The sequence below is a fragment of the Ambystoma mexicanum genome, chromosome 1q (genome assembly GCF_040938575.1).
Source record: "Ambystoma mexicanum isolate Mex_15411 chromosome 1q, UKY_AmexF1_1, whole genome shotgun sequence".
Classification (NCBI taxonomy): Eukaryota; Metazoa; Chordata; class Amphibia; order Caudata; family Ambystomatidae; genus Ambystoma; species Ambystoma mexicanum.
This window is the reverse complement of record NC_090922.1, coordinates 1,405,214,835-1,405,231,936: the sequence shown is the minus strand read 5'-3', so window position 1 is coordinate 1,405,231,936 and position 17,102 is coordinate 1,405,214,835. Positions and strand designations below refer to the sequence as shown.

Here is a 17,102-nt window from a genome sequence, read left to right as displayed (position 1 = left end):
CCTATAACTTTGTCCCCCCCCCTTGCTGAAACCTCACCAAACTTGTCAAAGTAATTCAGAGCAGGCAATATACTTTTATTTGCAAAGTTTGGTGAGGATTCGTCCGGGGGAGCAAAGTTATAAGCTGCCAAAAATGTCTTCTTCCTATGGGTTTACCAACTTAACCATAACTACACGGTCGCAACCAAAGGCTGTGTAATACACACATATATATTTTTTTTTATTACTTGTTTTAATTGAAATTTAAACAATTTTTACAATTTTCCTAAGTTTTCCTAATAATCTTTCATCAGTTTCTAAGGTCTTTGCAAAGTCCGACTTCTTGAAATGTACACACATATCTATGCCATTGTAAGAGATTGAGGTTTGCAAGCATCTATGCCCCAGCACCGAGGGTAAGAGGCAGGACATATGAAAGCATGAGAAAGGAAGTACAAGCAAGTAATATTTCCAATGACGAGTTGCAATGTGAAATAATGAACAATTCACCAAAATGAGAACAGTAAGACAGTGCCAGTCGCTTGGGTCAATGGGAAAGGATGTAAGAATTATAATCTCAATGTCACACTGTCACATCTAATATTATTGGTCGGAATTTACTTAGTCATTCACTCCACACATATTCCTCGCGGAACAACCAATTGCAAGTAAAGTTTGAATTATACAAGTTTAGGACAGTGCCATCCATTCAGTAAACATGTCAAAGGAGATGATTCCAAGGCAAATGAATTAAAAGTGTGATATTTTAATTTAATCACAAGGTTAGAATATGCCAATAGAGTTAGGGAATGTATGTAATCACCTATAGTCCAATGGGAGACTTGAAAAATGTGATCAATCTGTAACCTTTGTTGTGCTTTATTTCCTGTAATTTGCTATACAACCGACCATCTTATAATTTTTTGTTGAATGTCTTTTTAGATAATTCCCTCCCTAGGCTGTTATAATACATGCTTGTCCATCTCATCTCTTGGGCATTCATTTTTGGCTCTTTTGGATTGATTTTTACTACTTGGAGTGTTACCTACCCAACATCTCTGTGAAAGTACTGCACCTTGTCCTTTCAGGCTAGCATCTACAGTAGCATTTCTCTACTTCATTCTCCCTAAATTCATTCCTTGTAAATCCCTTCTTTAGCTTCCCTTGCCACTTCCTCACACTGCCTATTCCATGCACATTCTGTGTCTTCCTCAAGTAAATTGAGAAAGGGATGACTCCTTTCTGGGAAAGTATTTATTAGCTTACTGCAGAACTCCACCTCCTGTCCCCTAAAATTACACTTAATAGCTTTGATTGTTAATTCCTGGTCCCCAGTCTGCTAAACACTGCATGGAGTCTTTGATCATGTTCCTTTTTGTCCTTGTTCTATATTAGAATGTCATCCTGGTAATCCAGGGTACCAAGAAGCCCTTTCAATGCATGGCTCATGACAGTGAAATGTGGTAGCATGCAGCAGATATGTGTTGTGGATAGTTTTGCACCTTGTATACAGTTTAACAATTCAGCTATGACAGGCATGGGGTATTGTCTATTACGATCTTCCTGGTCAAGTTAAGTCATCTTCCCATTCTTTTTCTTTGAAAGTACAAATCAGACTCACCCATTCAGTGACTCAATAGGTTTCCTTCGTTATTTATTTACAAGGCATTGCAATTCCTCCTGCTCTTACTGCAGTAGTAATATTTCTTGTGACACTGGCATGGGCCTGATTTCAACACAATCTTATGGGCGTATTCCATCCAGCATCCAATTTTGTGGTTGTAGTCTTCTGGAAACAATTCTTCTTCTGTGCGTGGGTATCCAAAATAAAGATCTGGTTCACTCATGCTGGGATCAAGTCAGTTACCTAAGGCTACTTGGTATCTAGCCAAGAGCCTCTTATCCCACCTTTGCAGCTTATATATTTTCTACTGCTAGCCTGCCTTTAAATTCGACCACCGCTCGGATCATTGCCAACATGCTATTTCTAGGCCACGCAAATCCTACTGGATCACTAGGCCTTCATTTTGCCTCTTGGTCCATCTTTGCTTGGACATGATTGAATATGGTGAGCAGCTATCAACCATCACTGTGTGCCGTTAATTCGTACTGCGCAACAGGAACATCTCTTTTCCAACTAGTCTTGTGTTGTTCATTAGTTCCATCACTTGTTCTTCATTGAGCTGTCGTTGTTGAGAGGCAGATGGTTATGTCATCCATAGCTTCTGCCCCTCCCCCAGCTCAATACTACACAGGTGAGAAACGTTACTCACAAAAACAACCATACCACCCTTATCCCAGGAAAGTACAGCAGGGAATGGACACAATATAAGCTAAAGGTGGCCTGAGTAACCAAATTAACATTGTGACAATACATGTGCATGCATTAGTCACAAAGTAAATTTGCACTCAACATGAAGAAAACAGACACTAGGTAATACACGCATTATAAATGAAGAATATTAACATATCATCCATGAGAGATGAAGAATACTAACATAGAAACGCAACCATAATGGACAGCCATCCTTTCCAAAATGGGAAGCCACACCATGCTTCTAAAAAAACGAAGGCCTCAAGGCTTCATAAAACTCAAAATGTTGAAATCAAAAATACACATCCATGCAGAGCTAATGCAGAATTTGGCAAGTTCAGCCAAGGTTATCACAAATTAAGGGAGGGTCAGAACGTAGTAGTGAAAGCGCAAGATAGCAATTCCCAGGATGCAATAAGGAGACTCCCAGATTAAGGTTGTATAAGAGAACAACCAGTGTTTGTAAGCCAGGTGCAGGACAACTATAAGCCAAAGGACGCTGAAGAATAACTCAACCGTGTCCCCAGTGGCAGGAAAAAACATGACACTCACATCAATATTACCAATAAATGAAGGGTGAAATAATTCCATCATAGCCCCATCACACGTGACCCATAATTGAAGAACACAGTCTATCATTAGCATGAACACAGATAGGACACCTGCCTTATTCCTTGCACGTATCCCCAGACACGTGATGCTACAGCAGGCCAAATACAAAGAGATCACCCTGGCTCATGGCCTAGAAATAAGGGATGGTATCTTATTTAATTGAAAGGAAAGCAGTCTGTGGACCTCACTCTCCCCCTACTCCTGTCTAGCTCATTTCTTGACAACCTGTCAGTTGTCCAAGGTTGGTTAGTAAGAGGCCAACAAATGACCATATCTAATAATCTGACATCCATGAAGCAAGGTGCCAGTAGCAAATTACATATTGTAGAGATGTCTTTGTATATATAATGTATATGTAGTAAACACTATTAAACAATCTCTGCGCCACTTCGGTTTTGGTAACTGAGATTATAGTATGATGCCAGTTATGAAAAATGTTGCATATATAAACCACATTTTTATATGTAACGAGCGAGAGAGCCAGGAATTCCATGCTTGTATGCTGTCCCTACTTTATTTTGATGATAATAAAGCTGGGTTTTGACTTGCACTTCGTCCATTCCTGTTATTGAGTCCAGTTTGAACTGACTCCAGAACATCTCTATATTTTGGGACTTCCCAATGCATTCTTAACTTTGTCTTCTTGGACAGATGATACACTTTTAATTGTTATGGCATACTGCCACAAGGTGTGGTGCTTAGTACACAGTTGGATTACAGGTTCTCACTGGTCAGTCGCAGGAGTTCTCAAAATGTACATGTCTTCCACAACAGAAGCACTTATTTTTTTCCTGAATCATTTCAAACTAGTGCCATCTTTTTTTCCCTTTTCTCCTCTAGTTCCCTTTCCTTTGCATTAACTGCAACTCCCGACCCCCTAAAAAAAATAGTTTCACTTGTATTGTTTGACTTCTTTTTTTAAATAGCCTGAGCTTTGGTTTCTGCACAGTTTTTCTGTAATTGTTCTTTGAACATAATTGGTTATGCTCTACCTTACTTGCTATTGCTATATCTTCTTCCAGTCAGGGATTGCCGCACATCCTTAGTTTTTCTTGGGCGATCGGATTATTGGTATGTGTAATTATTTGGTCCTCGATAAGTTCGTCCATTCCCATACAGATGTTAAAATGATATGCTATAGTGAGATTGCGTAGGGCAGATTGATATTCTTCCATGGACTCCTTTGGTTCTTGTCATATTGTATAGAAAGAAATCTCTATTAATGGCAAGATTTGTTTTGAGTAAATAATGAATGTACAGGTCACATACTCCTCAGCAAATGTGGGATTCCCAATTGGACGAGAGCTGTATTATATAAGGTACATGGCTTTAATATCAATTTAAAGGACCTCAACCAAGAACTCGTCCGTACTCGCCAATGTCGTACTCAGGAACACGTTGTACATTTTAGAATCCTTTCAACACTCCACCCATGCAGACAGGGCTGGCCTAAGGATTTGCAGGGCCCTGGGCAGCACATGGTGTGCGGGGTCCTCTTTATCTGCCTAAATAGCGACATCAGTGATATTACAGAAAATGAGATTATAGAATGAGTATATAATATGCAATGGTATCATGGGCAGTTACATTAAAGACACGTTCCCATGAGTAAGGCAGAAGAGAAAAAATCTGACGTCCAGGATATGAATTGCCACTTTGAATATTTACCTCTGTGGAAATATAAGGAGTGAAGTTTTGTTTGAGGTAGCAGGCAGTGTGAGCTGAATGCCTTAAATAGACATTTAATGTTGGCAGATGAAGGATTTGACCTGTAGCACACACTTGGTTAAGTGGAGAAGCTGGGCTTTGAGACCATTCTGCAATTCAGGAACTTGAATACATCTCTTCCTAGATGTAATTGGTAGAAATATTGTTTGCAAAAGATCTTTTTCAAACCTTTGTTTGAAAACATCATCTGACTGGAAACCATTGCAAAATTATGGCGATTGTTTTTTGCTTTCTGAAGTTTATTCTTTTTTGTATCACCTGGCATCCCCTTGCTTGCTGAAGTTAACCGCTGTTTTTGCTGAAGTTTCCCAATTGTTTTTATTATGTGTATATTTGGTCATATTGTCCAACCTAGCAATACACTTTTATTTCAGAAGCTACAGATAAGGATAATTTTGGGTGTCAAAAGAAAATCTCCAAGAAAGTTCCAAGGTTGTCATTTCAGGGCAGGGATTGGACCTGAGGTAGTCAGAAAGCAAAGGATAGGTTGAGCATTATGAGTAGGAATAGTTTATCTTCATCTCCCTCTTGCAACAACTTGGCCCAACCGTGATCAGTGCTGTTCCGGTACCAAATATAGGTCGAAACCCTGATTGTTGGGGATCTAAAAGACCCTCCCTTTCAATGTGTTCTTGAAACTCTATTGTGGCCACTTTTTCTAAAATGCACTTCTCTGCACTTGCCCCATTCTTCACCGACTGGGTGTTCTTGGTCCTCCCCCTTCCTGTGTGGAAGGGGGAGGTCCAAGACTACGCACTGGTACAATACAAATGCAATAAGCCTGAAGATCGTCTGCCTGTTCTCCCGTTTTATCCCCTTAATTGAACTAGTAAAACTGCAGAATCGCTGTCAGGCCTACTTGCTGTGTCTCCATCGTTAAATGAATGTTAAACACTTGCCCTGCCTGTGCAGACTATTATCGTCTCAGACGGCTCTGAGCGACTGTTGTGTTTTCCCGTTGTTCCCACCCTCCTTGAGTGCTTTGAAAGACTTTTCTGTGTATAGGCGTTCTATACATAAAAAATTGTAATTACAATTACAATGTGTCCTGGCCAAGGAAGACCTGCAATAGAGCGGTAGTTCTGAAGGTCATCTGGGTCCAGGTTTGGCTTCTTCAACAAAGGGGAGATTACACACAGTTTCAGTTCCGCAGGAACTGTCCCCTGAGTAAATGATATATTTCTAAAATGAGTCACAAATGAGGTTAGGTCTGAATCCAGACGCTTTGCCACACATGCGGGGAGGGGAAAGAATGTGTCATTTGGAGGTTTGAGAGCTGTTAGTAGAGTTATTAGAGTTCCCTCCTCCCTTCTGCAAAGTCCTTGGGTCTGGAAGGTTGGGGGAAATCATTCCCTCTGATTCCCTTTGAAGGTTAATGCTTTCCTGAATCATTTTAATCTTATCCATGAAGAAAGCATTAAAAGCATTAGTCTGATCAACCGACAATTGGTTCACAGGGAGTGTCTTGCTTGGACATACAAAGTTAGTTATCCCTCAGAAAAGTTCTTGAGAGTGATTAGCAGCTGCTGCAATCTTTCCTGTTTAGCAGTAGGATTTTACCCTAAAAATAGCTTTTTAATATCTTGTTAGAGGGCCTTTGCCATGTCGGCATGTTCTGGCAATCTTGAGGAATGCCATCTTCTCTCAAGACAACTCAGCCAGTTAGGTGACTGTTGCTGAGATGTTATATGTTTAGACCGTCCTGTAAATCCTAAGGCTTTTTTCCTTTTCCTGCTGTAAAATGTGTTGTTTCGACCTGGAGATGGACACAGCTCCCATTCAAGTCACTCAGTCTGGGAATTTCTGCCCCTGTACCAAAAATCAAAACGGACACCCATTCAAATATGCACAGTAAGTGAACATATTTTAAAGTGAATTATACAACATTTAGTTCATTGACCTTTCCCCTTAGAAGAAAGTGCATGACAAATGAGCATTTGCCTTTAAAATAAAGTAACCTGGAAAAATAATCAGAGAGGAGAATTTCTAATAAATATACTGGAAAAGTATAAAAGCTGCTCACCTTTTAAACCCACTCATTTGTAATGAAATTAGCTGTTCCCGGCATAACACACTCTGTTCTAGCATATCTTAAAGGTCAATATTGTTCAGTAATTCATAGGGTCACGTCTGTCTCCTTTCCAAAGTACCAGAATTACCACAGATCGCTTCCAGGAAAGGGGCGTGGGTCCCTGTGACTTATTAGTGGTTGTTGAAAAGGCTAAACGTATAGGAAACTGTCTTCTTTTGAAAAGCATATTTGTATCAGATGGAATGAGAGGTACGCCCTGTATGAGAACAGTGTCTACATTTAATCCATCAATCACACGGGCATCTATGATGTGTCTTTGTAGACACGTAATTGTCAACCTTGTCACATTACAGAGTCCCCATGGTGGCATATGATTGTGTAGTAGCATAATCACAGCACCTACTTTCAGTTTTAGCTCGCAAGGAGGTATTCATCCTACAGTGTTTCACTCTTTAGAGACAGAAACCTTGAGCCGTTAATTAACTGTTCATTGACACTGGAACCGGTGTGCCCTTTGTGAAGAGAAATGAGCTGGAAAGTAGTAACCTGGAATTATACCCAATGGTGCACTTTGCCATGTGGCCATCAGAGGACAGCCTAACTATGATAAATTGCATCAGCTGAGTACGGAAACATACGAAAGCTGCATCCAAGGAAAACAAAATCCAAACAGGAGAAGTGCGCTTTAATGACACTTAGGTGGTCTTGTGGGATGTGTACGCCCTCTGAAAAAGGTTGGTAGATGCTGTCCACACACATGTATCCTCAAATTGTGCCCTGAAAATAGCACAGGGCCAGAACCAGAGAAAATAACCCCTCCAGTATCCAGCAGGGATGTAATTTCACCAAAATGCCTGGGGTAGCGGACGTGACATTACACAACCCTTCACATCTGATGACATCACAGGAAGTGATGCCATTTGACCCCACCCCCAAGTGCCATCACAGGAAGTGATGGCACACAACCTTTCACCCCTTGACAAAACAGGAAGTGGCATGAAATAGCATTGTTCCTCAGTACACTGCGAAAAATATTGTTAGGATATCACTGTAATATGATATACATTTCATAAAAGAATGGATCACCATATGTAGCATTAATATCAGTGTGTATAGCCCCATATTACCAAATGACTGTAATTGTAAGCAGACATCCAACACAATAACTTAGACTATTGTACATTACTCGGGCTAAACTGTAAGCAGGCAGAGAATCTCCAAGAGGGCTAAACCCCAAAGCACAACCATCCAGTGCCTGCAAAAATCTGGCCACAGACTGGAAACAGCAACCGACCAGCACAAGTACAACCAGCAAAACGGTGGTCTGGAGGGTTGCCTATAGCTGTGCCAGTGGTTTTGAATGATTTGAAACCTTCCCGCCATCAGCTTTCTGTTTTTTATCTGGTAAGTAACCTACCGTTTTTTTGTTAGATGGGAGATAGAGGGGAAAGAAGTGTTGCAGGTCACAGTATTTGCATGTTCTTTTTATTTTAAAATGTAAACAGCAGCAGCATGATCATTGCATTGCCCTTAGAAAAGGCTGATTTTATTATTTTCTTCGGTCCTTTATATCGTTCTTGTTTCCAACCTCCTCCAGCCTCTAAGCATTTGAACAGGAACTGAACCCATGTTGCACTGCATCCTCTTTTTCCCAAAGCAAGTGTGTTACCCCTGAGCTCCTTTCAAATATATATTTATTTTACTTGAGGAAGAAACAGATGGTTTACTTCAAAAGCAGAGGGCAACTTCATGTACATTAATGATCTCACCCTGTGTTTATCTACAGTGTGCCTGTGATAAAGGTCTGGCACATCAGGGTGAGGTCACACAGTGCCCAGGCAGGATTGGTGGCAGAAGCCACTGGGGCACACCCCTCATCACAGCCCCAGTGGCTCACTGGATGTGTAAAGCAGACAACGAGAAACACTGATGAGATTTGCATTCATGCTGTGCTCTTACTGAGTACAGCAGGTTGCTCTTACCCATTTCCAGCTTGCTAGACCTAGCCCCCATACCCTTATTTATTTATTTATTTATTTATTTATTTATTTATTTGTAACGCGCCGAAGCTCGCAAGCATCAGGGCGCGACAAGGACACAAGGACGAAGAAGAACGGGACAACACATAGAGAGCATAGAGAGGGAGGAAGCAGAACGATGGCAACTAGAAGCGGTGTGGAGGTTGTCTAATTATATGAAGAGAAAGGTCTTCAATTGTTTCCTAAAGCGTTGGAGGTTGTTTTCCAATCTGAGGCTGCAAGGCAGTTTGTTCCAGTGGAAAGTCGCCAGGTTCGGAAAAGCTCGGCCGAGACCAGTGGCTTTACCTGGAGGGCTGGGATTGATCAATCCTTGTTTTGCAGATCTCAAGCTACGGCTCGGCCCATACCAGCTGAATTTATTCTTAAGGTATGCAGGTGCCGTGCCATATAGGCATCGGTGGGTTAGGATCAGTGATTTAAACATGATTTAAAAATGTACTGAGTATGAGCTGCACAGACAGCCCCGCCTCTGAACTTAACTATTCAGCCATTCTTCACTAATGGACTGCTAACCTGTTAGTGATGCCGGCTTCATGGTTTTTCCTGCATCCCTGTTATTTCTTCAGCTAACATCTAGATTCCACGTGAAAAAAACTGTGGCACATTTAGCTGCATTTACAACTGCCTTTTTCAGGCGCAGCACAGATATCTGCTCTTGGCACTGCATCTTTATCCAGTGGCCCAGGAGTAGCAAGGACAGGTCTAGGGGTAGCAGACGGGCAGCCAGGGGTATCAGTTGCTACCCCTGGCTACTCCCAAATGACATCCCTGGTATCCAGGACCATATCCTCTCCCACCACATCCTGGCCACATATTCATAACTCTCTTGCCCCCTCATCTTTTCCCATGTAACCCCTACGTTTGGCTTTCAGCAAACCATAGTGAATTACTCATATAAATCTATAATTCCTTATAGAAATTTGCTACACAAACATGTTTCAATGTGGCATTATTTCCCTCACTTTGAATGGAAGACTACAAATACTGCAATGCAATTCGTCAGAAGGGAAAAATGGCCTGTCAATTTTGAAAATGTGTGACAAAGGCATGCTTCATTTTATAATGTGAGGAAAGTGTTATATTTTACCTAAAATAAATGCTTTTTGGTCCGTACAATTTGAAGATGTAAAAATAAGGCAGATAGTTTAAAATGGTTTGTGCTTTGCGTGTGCTTAAAAACAAAAAAGAATGCCTTTGCAGATGAAACATTAAGAAAGTCTGGTAAACAACAATGTTCTCTTAAATGAGCCATCACTTATAAATCGCTTTCCCTTTAAATGTCCAGCTTAAAGAAAGAAAGTTTTTAGGGGCCTCTAGGAACATGATGAGCTGCTGGGAGGGGTGTATTTGTCTCGCGAGCATTGCAGGAGGAAGTTGAGAGGTGACACATTGCCTTACTAGGTCAAACAAAAAAGGGTCTCGTTCATGGAGGCAGCATGGCCACTTTTGAAAACATTTCTTATAATGCTACAGAGAGGCAGCTCGTACCTACGGGCCACTATAGCTGCAGGGCTCTGTTCAGCCACACAGAATGCCAATGCCTCGGGCCGGTGTCATGAAATAAACTGTCCCCCATAACAAAGTCTCCCCTGGAAGACTTTGTTCTGAAATAAAGTCTCCCCAGGACAATTTATTGTGACATGGAATCTCCCCCTGTGAAATAAATTCTCCTCCATGACAAGAAATTCATTTGCTCTCATTTTGAACCCTTCACCATACAGCATTTTTTTAAAAAAATTCAGTCTCTACTCTTCTAGGGAGGGTTTTGGAAATGGCCAGTCAGGCAAGGGAAGACTCTGTTTTGAAATATGTTGAGCTTTCACCTTGATGAGGAGAGGCTCTGTAGCAGAATCCACTCTCCCCATTGATGGTGGAGACTCTGTTGAATAATCGACTCTACCCTTTAAATAGAGACCCTGTAGCAGACTAAACTCTCTCCCTTGAAGGGGGAGATTTTGTGTCAGAATACACTCTCCCACTTGACAAGGAGCCTCTGTATTAAAACATCTCTCCACATTGAAGGGGGGCTCTGTATCAGAATAAACTCTACCCATTCAATGGGAGTCTCTGTAGCAGAATAAACTCTTCCCCTGGTTGGGGGAGATTATGTATCAGAATAAACTCTCACCCTTGAATGGTAGACTCTGTAGCAGAATAATCTCCCTCACTTGAAGGTGGTGACTATCAGCAACAATTCCTCCCCTAAAAGGGAGAGACTATGAGAATAAACTCTCCCCATTGCAGGGGGAAATCAGAATTAACTCTACTCCGTTAAGAGGAGACTCTGTAGCAGAATAAAGTCTCCCTCTTGATGAGAGAGACTGTACCAGAATTGACTCTACCCTTTAAGGGGCAACTCTGTACCATAATAATCTCTCCCCTGTGATGGGGGAGATTCTGTATCAGGATAAACTCTGCCTCTTGAAAAGGGAAATCTGTAACAGAATAAACTCTCCCCCTTGATGTGGAAGACTCTATAGCATAATACATTTTCCTCCTTGAAGGTGGAGACTCTGTATCAGCATAAACCCTCCTATTTGAAGGGGTGACTCTGTATCAGAATAAACTCCCCTCTTTGAAAATTAAACTCTGTAGAAGAATAAATCCTCTCTGTTGATGTCTCTGCAGATGGGGTAGATACTGTATCAGAATAAACTCTCCCCCTTTATGGGGGAGATTCTGTATCAGAATACCCCACCCCCTTGATCGGGAGACTCTGTAGCAGAATAAACTCTTCCCTTTAAGGGGAGACTGCAGCAGAATGAACTCTCCCACGCGCGCACTCGTGGCAACCCCTGAAAGTCCCGCTTTGCTACGGACCTCTCTCCAGCTATATTTGGATTTGGATTCCTTTGCTACAAACTTTTGCACTGCATTGGGAAAAAAGGACTGCAAGCTCCAGAAGGCACTGCACCTCACACTTAGTGGGCGTGCCTATATAATCGTTCTCGCGCGCACACCCGTGGAAGCCCCTGAAAGTCCCGCTTTGCCGCTTCGCCGTGGCGTTGCGGCGTTGCGGCTCACGGGGCGAGATACTATCTTGACTGGATTGGTTTAGCCTCATGGTGTTATATATTTTTTAAGTGTGTTTGTTTGTATTCTTTCTTCTGTTTCTAACAAACTAGGAGTGATTGTTTTAAATTATTAGTTTTATCTAAATCGCTGCCAAACTGTGGGCGACAGCTCATTATAAAGTTTTCCTTTGCATTTTTTTCTTCACCATTTGCATTTTTTCTGCCACGTTATGACTGAAAAAAGATCTAAAATCTACACCTTGCGCACTGACATGCCATTTCCTGTACGACTATGTGTGCTCTGTGACTCCCCAAGTAGGGATAACCCCAAAGTCTTCTCGCCTTTTTACTAAAGGTGCACACTTGGACCAACGACCAGGGAAGAAACGGACCCGTTCTAACACCCCGGTTGGTGACTTAGGAGACTTTGGATTTGCCATTTTGCACACCAGTCGTCCTATGGCGCAGATGTCGGAACTAACAAACTTAAGTGTCTCGAAAGTAGAGGCACAGCCGCTCTCTGTCAACCAAGAATGTTCTGTCGCACAGCAACCTTTAATGAGTTCACCAACAGCATCGGACTCAAATGTCAGTAATAAGGTCTGCAAACAACCATGTAATATCTCATTGTCTGACACCATGATTCTACAAAATGCCCACACAGGAATTATTACATCTTTGCTAAATAAGTATAAAGGTGATATCAATAATGTGGATGATGCGGTTATTGATATACACTCATCAGGCTCATGCTTCTCGGCCAAGGAAGATGGTCATGATCTCTCTAAATCTCCTGTTCTATTCCGGAATGAAAGTACTTCATAATCTGAAACTTCTATATCCTTCATTCCTCCAACTCCAAGAAGGCCGGCTAGAAATAACTCTGCCGTAACCATGGGGTCTCCCTCAAAGAAAGCCCCCATGATAACACATGAAGTAATGAATATTGCCATACTGTCTCTTGCCAAATTATTTGAAGTCCTTGACTCTAAGGTAAACTCTATTACTGATAACCTTGGAAATATGGCCTCTTGGCAAAAATCAATTACTGATATCTATGCTGAAATCACCAACTGACCATTTACACCCGCAATCGGGTTTACGTTCAGCTGATAAGGCAACACAGGGCCTCATTACGACCCTGGCGGTAAGGGGTTTACGCCAGCGTTAGCTGCGCCGACCCCTTACCGCCAATTACGAGGTCCCCTAGCGCCATGGCGCTTTTAACACCTGCTTTTAGCAGGTGTTAAAATCCATGGCGCTAAGGGACCATGGAGTTAATTACGCCACCGTAATTTACGGTGGCGTAATTAACGCCTTCCCCACTCCCGTTATGCCCTATGGGGCAAAAATGGGAATGGCGAAGGGTAAATGGGGATTGGGGACTTACCGCCCCGCCAAGGTCGGAATGGGGCGGTAAGTCCGCCAACCACCATGGCGTAAACGTAGTTTACGCCATGGTGGTAAAGTCACGGCCCAGGCGGTAACTTACCGCCTGGGTCGTAATGAGGCCCACAATGTTTAAAGGCTGCTATTCCTTGTGTTGAGGGCATTATTCGTGAGCTACCTATGGAGGCAGCGGTGATAGTACCCGCACTGCCTCTGCTGTCTACTGTCGATTTGCCTGCAGCCGCGTCTGGTGATGAACCACCTATAGCAAAAAGTGCACATCCTCATAAAGAGTCATACACGATTTTTGCGAAAAATACTAAAAAACCAAATCTTGAACATAATGTGAATCCAAAAAATCAAAAAATCAAAAGTCCAAAGGAGTGGCTCCCAGGGGCCAATCGAAACAATTCTTTAAATCACTATCAAAGCCAGTGAGATGTTCTATGCTGGCCTCTAATAACCAGAAAATATTCTAACATGACGCAAGAAAGAAAAAGAACTATAAAAATTGGGGCTAGTAATCCTCAGGTAGATTTAACTCACTCTCCATTGGATGAACTGGTGCAGGCTGTGGACGAATTGGAAGACGGTCCGGGGAGTTCGCCTTCTGAGATTCAGTCTGTAGCTTCATCCAAAGGCACTCCTGAGAATAATGCTGGAACTCCTGATCCAATGTATAACAAAAAAGAACTTAGGAAAGCCGTCGATGATTACATGAGTCAATTTCATCTGGCAGTGTTCTTTCCGCTGATGCAACCAGCCCCTTGCAATCTTGAGCTGGAACACCAGAGGATACAAGCACTTACTGAATAATTCTAATTGCTGCTTAAAAACTTTGATTTAGTGCTTTTACAAGAAACCTGGTTACTGGCTCCACTATCTTGGGATAATCACCATGTTTATCTGGTCCCTGCATTGAAAGGTCAAAAAGGCAGACCAATGTCTTGTCTAGCAACTATCTCTAACATCTCCACCATAACCAGTGTAGCTGATTGCCCCTCTCCTAATTCTTTCATGCAATGCTCTATAATTTCAGTCCAAACCTTAAAATTTACAATCGTTAATCTCTATTGGAATCCTGGGACTATTCTAACTTCTATCTTTCTTAAGGATCACAATGCACTTATGGAAGAGATTGCTGCCACTCCTAACATTGCACATATTATTCTTGCTGGTGACTTGAATATTCATCTTCTTGTACCAGCCAAAGAAAGACATTCGGAACGGGTCACTCAGTGGTCTCAGTTTCTACAAGCATGGGATTTGATAATGCTGAATGGTACACTTGAGACTGACATTCCACCTTCTCACACTTGGTCAAGTAGATCACATAAAGCAACCATTGATTATGTGTATTTGGACAGAACATTATTTGGTAAAATTTCTAAGTTCAGTATATTGCCCACTTCATCTAGTGACCATTTGATGTTGTCGGTCGAAATTATGGTTCATTCCCAGGGCAGACTACAGTCTCGACAACAACAACTGAGAAACTTGACCTTAAATCCTCAGCAGAACAGTCTGCATTGGTCTAATCCTGCTCTGGATGCGTTTGGTCGTGATTTAGTGATGACCATCTTCTTTTAGAGAAGGGATCTGATCCACCAGAATATCATGACAAAATGCATCTATTTGCATCCCCCCTTGTAACTGGTAGTAGGGTATCCAACAATATTCGTCTCCATATCTTTGATCAATCCGTCAGACTTAGGAAGTCCTTATTTCACAAACAAAAAAGACAGATTCTACTTCTCCCGCTACAATATTGTGAGTCATCTTTACGTAAGTTAAAGACAGATTACAAAAATTGGATACGGGCCCACAAGGCAGAAATGTATCAAAAGGATGGTGAACAGTGGCTCCAGGTGGCTAAGAGTAAAAATACCTCTGAGATCTGGAAGCTTATCAACTCGGGCTCATTGAGCGCTCAGCTGTCATCTTAGCTTAATGGTGTCATGGAAAAAAGCTGGGTTGAATACTTCACAAATATTTATGATCTCCCACAAAATAGCATTGCTAAATTGCCGCTAGAGTCGATCAACACTCCTTTTTCTCTCAATTTTGATTGAGATGATTGGTGTTCTACATAAATAAGGCCAGCTTATCAAGAGCTCCTGGCCCGTATGGCCTGTCGAACTTCATTCTAAAACAGAATCCTGCCTTATGGGCAAACATTCTATATACTGTTTTTCACTCCATTCAAACGAAGCAAAGCATTCCACCATCCTGGTGCCAAGCTGTGATAGTGCCAATTTATAAAAAAGGTGATCGCACGAATCTGGCGAGCTATCGTCCGATAGCACTTCTCGATGCACCCGGGAAGATTTTTAGCCAAATTATCTTAAGGCATGTTAACATCTGGGCTACCAATGAGAACCGTCTCCAAACTGGTTTTGTTGCGGGCCTTGGCAGTGCTATCAATATTACTACGCTTAATGCTATTAAAGCACTCTACGCGACAAGAAACCAGCCTCTCTACCTGGCTTTCTACCTGGCCTATGTAGATTTTCAAGTCACATTCGATCTGTGGATCGTCAGCTACTTCTTCACAAATTAATGAGTTTTGGTTGCCAAGTGGACTGCAGAATCTGCTTAATCAATTAGATTCCTTTGTTGCTAAAAATAATTTAACACTTAATCTGAAGAAAACCCAAGTTATGGAACTAGGAAAAAGTAAAATGAAGCAACCAAAACATTATGATTGGTTCTTACAAAATCAAAAACTGGTTCTAGTCAATGAATATAAATATCTTGGTATTATGTTTAGCAATTCTCCTACAAACAATCCTCAGCAAAGCAACATAAACGGGAAACTTTCCACTCTAATTTTGCAAGCCAAGATTCTCCAGGCCAAATATGGTAAATTCTCTTGTGCCCATGTCCTAATATTCTATCAACAAAAAGTAATCCCCATAATCACCTATGGGGCTGAGACTTGGCTACCACAAAAACATTGCTATTGGAACAGAATTGAAGCCCAATTTTGGGAAAAATTACTCAATCTTCCCAATTCAACACCAAATGCTCTTCTTCGATTTGAGCTAGTTACTCTTTCAATTCACATGCAAGTATCCTGGAAAAGATGCAGTCTCTTTCGAAAATGCTTATTGGGTTTAGCTGATAATATTCTGCTTACAATACTGCCAGACTATTTATTGCTCTCCCAGCATCTGTTTCTGGCTAACTGGAGAGCTACTGTCCTCTCCGATCTGACTGAAGCAAACATCTCGTTAGATCTCTTGCTTAACAATCCAACTAGAGCCAAGCTCAAATTGTACCAACTGGACTGGCACCTTACCCAACAGAAATGCTTACAATTAAAAGACTTTGATAGAGCATCCTTTGGTCATAAAAAATGTCAGCAGGCAGCTGATTACCTATTGAAGTGTCCGTCAATCATACTAAGAAACCAAAATTTGAGATTTCGTTTGAACTTATGGCCAACCAATCAAATTTTACTAAGAAGAGGTGTAATTCAAGCTGATGCATCGCACTGTTTCTGTAAAATTAATGGAATGTAAGAAACATTAAAACCCATACTAATTGAGTGTGCTGCTTTAGAGAAACAAAGGGAAATTTTCCTCCATAAGCTAACTCGAATATATTACATACTCGTTCTGCTGATGAACTATGGTACAAACTATTTGCCACACCTGCATTTTCGCTAAGAATAGCTACTATGCAATTCTTACAGTGTTTACACAGTTTGATTAGTTAGCTAGTTTTAGTCAGTGGCTTTACTCCTAGCTACTAGATATTTTTACATGTTGAAGCTTTATATTTAATTTGTGTGTGGCTCTAGGATTGGTTTGACTTAGCTAAGTATCTTGTTTAATGTTTCCTTTGTTTTATCTTTTCACTCTTTTTTATTCTTGAATTATTATTATGACGATGTTATGTGTTGATGTTTTTTTATATTTAGAACCATAATGTACTTTCTTTAATGTGATGAGACATGATTTCTATTATGATAATTTCGTTTTGAAAGGTTA

At 41.3% G+C, this 17,102-nt stretch overlaps 1 protein-coding gene across 1 annotated transcript in view; it reads right to left on the bottom strand.

The window, feature by feature from the left end:
• The window catches only part of LOC138548282 (vitamin D3 hydroxylase-associated protein-like), a 746,809-nt gene that overhangs the window by 406,983 nt on the left and 322,724 nt on the right, over nt 1–17,102 (bottom strand). The gene's annotated exons all lie outside the window — the stretch shown is intronic.